General features: G+C 38.2%; 1 long non-coding RNA gene across 1 annotated transcript; it reads right to left on the bottom strand.

Moving 5' to 3' along the window:
* Positions 1 to 2,440: 2,440 nt before the first annotated feature.
* On the bottom strand, positions 2,441 to 8,729 carry LOC113260031 (uncharacterized). The gene is made up of 4 exons (XR_003317787.4): positions 8,043 to 8,729; positions 6,147 to 6,419; positions 4,794 to 4,864; positions 2,441 to 2,697 (listed from the first exon to the last, which is right to left on the bottom strand). It is a non-coding gene; the product is annotated as an uncharacterized LOC113260031 (long non-coding RNA).
* Between the last annotated feature and the right edge of the window lie 589 nt (positions 8,730 to 9,318).

Raw genomic sequence — 9,318 nt, 5'->3', positions numbered from 1 at the left:
ACAATACATTTAAAAAAAAATCATTTGGCACAATCAAGTAGGATTTATTCCTGGGTTGCAAGGGTGGTTCGATATGCATAAATCAATGAAAATGATAAATCACAAGAACAACAAAAGGATAAGAATCATATGAGCAATCATCTTAATAGATATAGAAAAAGCATCTGACAAAATTCAACATCCTTTCATGATAAAAACTCTCAAAGAAGATCTAGAGGGAATGAAGCATGAGAGACTATGGACTCTGGGAAACAAACTAAGGGCTTCAGAGGAGAGGGGGGTGGGGGAATGGGATAGGCTGGTGATGGGTAGTAAGGAGGGCAGGTATTGCATGGTGCACTGGGTGTTATACGCAAGTAATGAATCATGGAACTTTACATCAAAAACTAAGGATGTACTGTATGGTGACTAACATAATATAATAAAAAATTATTTTAAAAAAGTAGATCTAGAGGGAATATATCTCAACATAATAAAAACCATATATGAAAAACCTGCAGCTAACATCCTCTATAGTGAAAAACTGCCTTTTCTCTAACATCAGGAATAAAATAAAGATGTCTGCTTGTACCACTTTTATTCAACATAGTACTGGAAGTCCTAGACACAGCAATCAGACAAGAAAAAGAAATAAAAGGCATCCAAATTGGTAAGGAAAAAATAAAACTTTATACTGTATATAGAAAACCCTAAAGACTCCACCAAAAAACACTTATTAGAACTGATAAATTCAGTAAAGTCACAGGACACAAAATCAGTATACAGAAATACACTGCATTTTTGTACACTAATAATGAAGTAGCAGAAAGAATTATTTTTTTAAAGATTTCATTTTTGTGAGGGTGGGGGGGAAGAGAGAGAGTTCGAATGAGCAGGGGGTAGGGGCAAAGGGAGAAGCAGACTTCCTGCTGAACAGGGAGCCCAATGAGGGACTCGATCCCAGGACCTTGGCATCATGACCTAAGCCAAAGGCAGACGCTTAACCGACTGAGCCACCCAGGCACCCCAGAAAGAGAAATTAACAAAAACAATCCCATTTACAATTGTGTCAAAAAAATAAAATATCTAGGAATAAACTTAACCAAGGAGGTGAAAGACCTACACTCTGAAAACTATAAAACAATGATGAAAGAAATTTAAGAGGACACAAACAAATGGAAAGACATAACATATTCATGGATTGCGAGAACAAATATTGTTAAAATGTCTCTACTACCCAAAGCACCTACAGATTTAATGCGATCCCTAAAAAATATCAACAGCATTTTTCACAGAACTAGAACAAATAATCCTAAAATTTGTATTGGAACCAAAAAAGACCCTAAAGAGCCAAAGCAATCTTGAAAAATAAGAACAAAACTGGAGATATCACAATTCCGGGCTTCAAACCATATTACAAAGCTGTAATAATCAAAACAGTATGTACTGGCACAAAAGTAGACACATAGATCAATGGAACAGAATAGAGAGCCCAGAAATAAACCCACAGTTATATGGTCAATTAATCTATGACAAAGGAGGCAAGAATATGCAATAGGAAAAAGACAGTCTCTTCAATAAACGGTGCTGGGAAAACCGGACAGCTACATGGAAATGAATAAAACTGGACCACTTTCTTATACCATACACAAAAATAAACCGAAAATGGATTAAAGACTTAAATGTGAGACTTGAAACCATAAAAATTCTAGCAGAGAGGATAGGCAAGCAATTTCTCTGCCCTTGGCCATAGCAACATTTTTCTAGATATGTCTTCTGAGGCAAGGGAAACAAAAGCAAAAATTAACTATTGGGATTATATCAAAATGAAAAGCTTTTGCACAGCAAAGGAAATCATCAACCAAATGAAAAGGTAGCCTACCGTATGAGAGAAGTTATTTGCAAATGGCCAATTTAAAAAACGGATAGAAGATATCAACAGATTTTTTCTTCAAAGAGGACATACAAATGGCCAAAAGATATGTAAAAAGATGCTTAATTAACATCACTAATCATCAGGGAAAGGCAAATTAAAACCAAAATGAGATGCTACCTCACACCAGTCAGAATTGGCTAAAATCAAAACCACAAGAAACAATATGTGCTGACAAGGATGTGGAGGCTAAAGGATGTGGAGGCTCTCTTAGTGGGAATGCAAACTGGTGCAGCCCCTATGGAGGTTCTTTAAAAAATTAAAATTATCTTATGATCCAGTAATTCCACTACTGGGTCTTTACCCAAAGAAAATGATAACACTAATCCAAAAAGATACATGTACCCCTATATTTATTGTAACATTATTTACAATAGCCAAGATATGGAAGCAGCCCAGGTGTCCGTCCATGGATGAATGGATAAAAAAATGTGGTATATATATATACACAATAGAACGTCACTCAGCCATGAAGAATGAGATCATGCCATTTGCAACAAAGTAGATGGATCTAGAGGGTGAGTGATGCTAAGTGAAATAAGTCAGGGAAAGACAAATACCATATAATTTCACTCATATGTGGAATTTAAGAAACAAAACAAATGAACAAAGAGAAAAAGAGACAAATGAAAGAAGTAGATTCTTCAATACAGAGAACAAACTGGTGGTCATCAGAGGGAAGGTGGGTGGAGGGGATGCGTGAAAGAGGTGAAGAGATTAAGAGCACACTTACCTTGAAGAGCACTGAGTCATGTATAGAATTGTTGAATCTTTATACTGTGTACCTGAAACCAATGTTAACACTGTATGTTAATTATATTTCAATAAAAAGGAAAGAAAAAACTTGGTAAAAAAAAAAAACACAAATTCCTTAGACATTAAGGGAAAAACTAGGGAAAGAGAAGAAAACTCTCATAACTTGAGAAAGTTTATCTGCTAGAAAACTACAATAAATATCACTTAATGAACGAAATAAACATTTCTTATTACTGTCAGGAAGAAAACATGAATGACTTCTATTCAACAATGCATTGGCGGTACATGTCAGAAAGGAACAGAAGTAAAAAATAATAAATAAAAATAATACAAATTTTTAAAAAGAAAGGAACAAAAGTAACTGTTTCTGGTTATTTGCTCACTCACACAAAAAACAAGAGGTTAAATATAAAAATTTAAAAGGTAACATGACACAAGCTCAACATATGAAAATTAATAGTTTTTATCACAGCAGCAGTAGATAGACAATATAATCAAAATTGCATGGTATCTCTGCATAGAGAATGTCAACATGTTTTATTACATTTAATCCCAGAAACTTGGTACTTTTTGACCTATTATAAATGTATCTTTAAAAATCTTTAGTATTATAAAACATACAATATGTTTAGAAATATGCAGTCAGTGAACTATCAAAAACATCGGGTAACCCAATGGTCAGGAATAAATACAGCGATGGGCAAAAACACACACGCACACAATCTAACCACATACTGAAAGACTAAACAGACCTATTTAGATTCAACACAATTCCACACAAAATCCGAGCAGGTTTTATGTGTGACAGGGGGAAAGATGTAATTTGACAATATAATTCTAAAATTTCTAAGGAAATTAAAAAGGCCAAAAATAATCGAAACACTTCTAAGATAGAAGGCTCAGAACTTACTTTTCCAGATCTCGAGACTTATTTTAAAGCTATATATAGAATTTATGACAGTGTGGCGCTGATGCAAAGGGAAACACAAGACCAATGAAATAGAGTACAGAGAACAAAACTCTTGGTTCATGACAAATAAATCACTGCAGAGCAGTGAAGGAAGGAAAGCCTTTTCAATAAATAATTCTGGGAAAACAGGATATCCATGGGGAGAAAAATGAAATTGGAACCCTATATTACACCACACACACACACACACACACACACACCAGTCCTGGGAAATCATAGACCTAAGTATGAAAAGCAAAGCAATAAAGCTTCTCCAAGGGTACATCTCACACCATCTGCAGCGAAGAGCCACTTTTTTAAAAAAAACATCTAAACTTTCAAGGATCCATGCTTGGCCCTACTGTGCATGACTAGTACACAAGTTATGAAACCTGACTCATCACGTGAGGTTGAAAACACTAGAACCCTCAAAAGATGAGTCTGCTAGTCACACACTTGCATGCCATGATAACATCCCATTCCCACAAGAGTTTCTGAATGCTTACTCTCAATTTCTATACTTATCGTGAACCACTGAAACATTTTAGAACTGGCACAGGTTCTCAGACTACAGTTTGATTGGCACGATAAATAGCTCTTGGACTGTTGAAGATAATACAAGAAAATATCTTAGCGACTTCAAGGTAGAATATGTTTTCTTAGACTGAATTCTGAAGGCGCTAATTGTAAGGAAAAATATGGGTAAGTTTTAGCACATTAAAATCAGGAACTGCTTATCCAAAGATATCATTAAGAGAGTGAAAAAACAAACTAAAAACTGTGAAAAAGACATTTGTAAGACACTGAATAAAGGATTCTTTTTTCTCTGTGTCCAGACTGATAACTTAAAATCCAGATTTATAAGTCAGACAATGTGAAAAATAAAACACATGTCCCTCCCAAAACCATAACAAAGTAAAAAGATAAATTACAGAGAAAAAACACTTGCAATTTGCATCCTAACCAATAAAGTAATATGCCTATTATATAGAGAGCTCTTAAAAATGGAAAAGAAAAAGGCCCAGAGAGAAAAATTAGCCCAAGTTGTGAGTAGGCAATTTAGTAGAAAATATGAAAATGGGCCTTAAACACAGAAAAAGAAATGCATATTTGAACAACACTGAGAGACCATTTCTTGTGTATCAAGTTAGCAAAAATCCCAGAGTGAAAACATACAATATTGATGAGGCTCTGGAGAAATGGACATTCTCAAACGTTCCCGTTAGGAATCCAAAATGGCACAGCGCCTGTGGAGAGAAATTTGACAATATTTAGAAAAATTATATACATATTTCCCCTTTGACCTGGCATTCTCAAAGACACCAGAGAAAATACAAAATGACTATGCACAAGAGTATTCATTGGCACAGTCATGTCATACAAACTCATTGCAACTTGTAATAGCAAGAGATTGGAAAACAAAGTAACACTGCACCAATAAAGGACAAATGAAACAATTACGGTACATCTTCTCAAGAAAACACAATACAGCCATAAAAAAGAATGGGAAGGAGCCCAGGAACTGGGATGCTGTAGTTTCCAGAACATGTTAAAGGAGAAAAGCAAGTTCCGATATACAGTATGCCAACTCCCAGGTTAAATAAAGGGGGGGGGGGTGTATTTCCTTATACTTGCAACAACGATTAAAAAAAAAAAAAAACCCACTGGAGTACAAATGAAAGATGAATAGAAAGCTATCTACAAAGGCATGTAAAATTCAGAGGAGAAGGGACATAGATAGAAATGAGACTTCTCATGTCTTTTTACACCATTTTGGAGCCACATACATGATTTACATGTTAAAATTTTAAATCAAAAAGAAAATAGTGGTTCCTAAAAATGAAAAAAAAATGAGCTAACTGTAAGTCAAATAGTGAGGGTCATTACCTTGCTCCCCAAACCAAAGAACCCCATCAAAAAGGAGAGTTACAGGGGCGCCTGGGTAGCGCAGTCGTTAAAGCGTCTGCCTTCGGCTCAGGGCGTGATCCCGGCGTGCCGGGATCGAGTCCCACATCGGGCTCCTCTGCTGGGAGCCTGCTTCTTCCTCTCTCACTCCCCTGCTGTGTTCCCTCTCTCGCTGGCTGTCTCTCTGTCACATAAATAAATAAAATCTTTAAAAAAAAAAAAAAAAAAAAAAAAAAAAAAAAAAAAAAGGAGAGTTACAGACCAGTATCCCTGCTGACCATGGTTGCCAAAATTCTCACTAAGGTACTAGCCAATAGGATCCCACAGTACATTAAAAGGATTATTCACCATGACCAAGTGGGATTTATTCCTGGGCTGCAAGAGTGGTTCAACATTCATAAATCAATCAATGTGATACACCACATTACTAAAAGAGAGGACAAGAACCATATGATCCTCTCAATAGATGCAGAAAAAGCATTTGACAAAATACAGCATCCATTTCATTCTATCTCAAACAATTAAGATTTTAACTTCAAAATATGCCACAAGATCTTAAAAAAAAAAAACACGCAAAAATCCCATTTACAAAAACAATTACCTTTATATGCAGTAAAAACATACCTTTTTTGTCAAGGTTTATTTTTTCAGTCCTCATCTAAGGCTGGTCACTGGCAGCATCTTCTTTAAAGAGAGGGGTTTTCTTCATTGTTTTACAGCCTAAATGTATAAAACTCAGAGCGAGGGCTCCATTGCAATAGGGCTGAACACACGGAGTTAGTCCTAAGGTTTTCTGTACCTCTCAGCAGACTTCAGAGAGGCAAGACTGATGCTGTGGAGCAGTTCTTCTTGCCGTTTGCTCCTGGTCTCGAAGCCTCAGTGATGTTGGTTGTGGCACTTGGTAGAGAAGGGGTACCAGTGTGAGGATGACCACCAAATAGCTGAGAGCCACATCCCCCTGCAGGCTTATCACCACATGTACGAATGCTGGAGCTCCATCACTGAACACCGGCAGAGCCCATGCGGCCTCTCAGAAGGTCCGAAGTTTTCGGGTACCTATAACACCTGTGAACTCCACCCCCAATATTCTTAAGGGTCACTCCTTAATCCACAATCTGTGCCTCCTCCTGGCCCTTGTGTGGCTGTGACAAAGAAGAGCACGAGCAGAGACAAAGTTGCAGGAGCAGAGCAATCAGGGGTGCACCTGAGACCTTTGTCAGGACGTGACATTCCACGTTTCCTAAGGGGCCCCGCATGCCACTTTGGTACAGACTCCTCTCCTGCCCAAGACTCCTTTTCCTCTACTTCCCACTCCCCAACCCCTGGTTTCTCTGCTCTCCTCCATCTCTCCAGAGCACAGAAGACACCCTCCACAGAGACGCAGCCCAGAGCTATCCTTGGAATGGTACTATTCATCTCTAGTTCTTTAAATAGGCCCACGCACACCACAGCATCCAATCGACGTTTGCCAAATAAATGAGGTTGCGTCTCTATACCTCCAGAACATATTGTAAAGCAGAACATAAGCAGTAGTGCCCACAGAGACACAGCACATTTAAAATCAAATTAATATCATCTTTTGTAAGATGAGAGGAAGAGAAACAAGATAAAACAGAGTAACCAGCACAATCATCCATGAAGAAGAAGGGTGATGGGCCAAAACTCTGTGTTTACAATTAGGGTCACTGTTGACACTTCTTTACACCTGCTGTTCACTGGGTGAGGGTGGAGTGATTTGGAGCAGACATTATAATGTAGGGAATGGAGAAATAATCTAAGCATGAGGAAGCCTGGGTCTCAAAAAAAATTCACATGCAGTGAATTTGTTGTTTTGTTTTGTTTTGTTTTTAAGATTTTATTTATTTATTTGACAGAGAGACAGCCAGCGAGAGAGGGAACCCAGCAGGGGGAGTGTGAGAGGAAGAAGCAGGCTCCCAGCGGAGGAGCCCAATGTGGGGCTCGATCCCAGAACGCTGGGAACCTGCCCTGAGCCAAAGGCAGACGCTTAACGACTGCGCCACCCAGGCACCCCAGCACCTTGTTTTTAATTTCCCTTCTTTTTGATTATGCTAATGATACATACAGAGAACCTAAAAGATCCCAACAGCGAAGACATTGTAGCAATTGTAGGACGAACAAGGCTCCATTCTGAGTATCATTCATTCAATGCACACTGTTTTTACTCAACAACTATTATGTGGCAGACCTTAGCTGGGGATAAAATGTTAAAACTGTAGTTCCAGTCCTCACGTAAGGGACTGTCTAGAGTGAATACCAGTAAGTATCAGGCTATTACAATACTGTGTGATACCTGTTACAAAAGGGTGCTGGGGCGGTGGGGGGGGGGGGTGTCACGTGCTCCAGGGTTGAGTGTTCAGAGAAAGCTTCCTGGAGGAAGAGATCTCTAAATCTAAAATAAGACTAGAAGAGTAGGATTCGGGGATGCAAAAGAAGAAGCGTAAGGAGAGCAATCTAGAGGGAAAGCATTCCAGAAGGAAGAGCATGAACAAAAGGGCTCACCTTTCATGTGATTTAGTATGCAGTCTCTCTTGTTTGCTTTCTTGTTTTCAAATAAGATGATTCATAAAACATCGCTGGTACTTATGTTAGGGCTAAATATATGGATCATTTTTACAATTGAAAGGATTCCACAAAGACTGAAAAAGAAAAAAAAAGTTTCATTTCTCCACTTATTCAACATAACCTCTCTCAGGAGTCAATCTATTCTGGGTCAGACCAAGAAAAGAGCATTAAATTGCCTGGTGATGTATTGTGGACTTTTTAAATTAGTAAAGACTTAATATTCCCTCAGTTTACCCATGATTTGGTAGCCTGGGAGACCAAAGTAAAGGAGATGAAAAAAAAACAGAGTTAAACAACTTTGCCTTAACTTGTGTCCACAACTAAATTTTAAATTACTCTTGAGTATGGAGCTTGCCTTGAATGCCCTATACTACATACCTAGCACAAGACGGAGTCTAATGCTTCTTAAACAAATAGATATATTGTTCCATACATTTTAAAGAGATATCATGGAAATGAGATATCATGGTTTCTGAAATGCATAAGAGTTTCTGTAAATGTCAGTCTCTTCCCCTTGTAACCCAGCTGTGAGAGGGTAACTATGGAATGGAAAAGTCTCTTTCTAAACTATACATACAAAAGAGAGCTCACGAGCTCCCTGAGCTGCCCCACAGGACAGCTCTGGTGGATATGACAAAATCTAGGAGTTTCATTCTGCTCAGTTTCTACACCAACCCCAAGGGTTGTATTCACATAAAGTAGGAACACCTATACCACCACCACCACCACCACCACCACCACCACCACCACCACACACACACACACACACACACACACACACACACACACGAAGGGCTATATAATGGTTAGATCACAGGCTTGAGAGCCAGATGGCCTATATTTGAACCATCACTCCAGTATTATTAATTTTATGGCCATAGGCACATTACTTAACATCTTCCTGCTTCATTTCTAATTCATAAAATGAATATAATATAGGACCTACCTCAGAGTTGACTGTTTTCCCATATTCGATGAATAATTAGCAGCTGGCTGTCTTTATTTTCTCCCAGAAATCCTTCCACTGCCCTGAAAGACCTGAGATCTCACATTCAAACCAATTCAATCCTTGAGACTTCTCGTGATTTGTCTCTCTAAATAACAGTGACCTTTACACCTCATATATTTTGATAACCCACTTTGTTGGCCATGTCTTGAACCTCCCAAGGTGTCATCTCCCAAATGACCCCTAGTTTTTGATGTAAAGTTCCAT

The sequence above is a fragment of the Ursus arctos genome, unplaced genomic scaffold (assembly GCF_023065955.2).
Source record: "Ursus arctos isolate Adak ecotype North America unplaced genomic scaffold, UrsArc2.0 scaffold_22, whole genome shotgun sequence".
NCBI classification, from domain to species: Eukaryota; Metazoa; Chordata; class Mammalia; order Carnivora; family Ursidae; genus Ursus; species Ursus arctos.
This window is presented reverse-complemented; position numbering and strand designations above follow the sequence as displayed.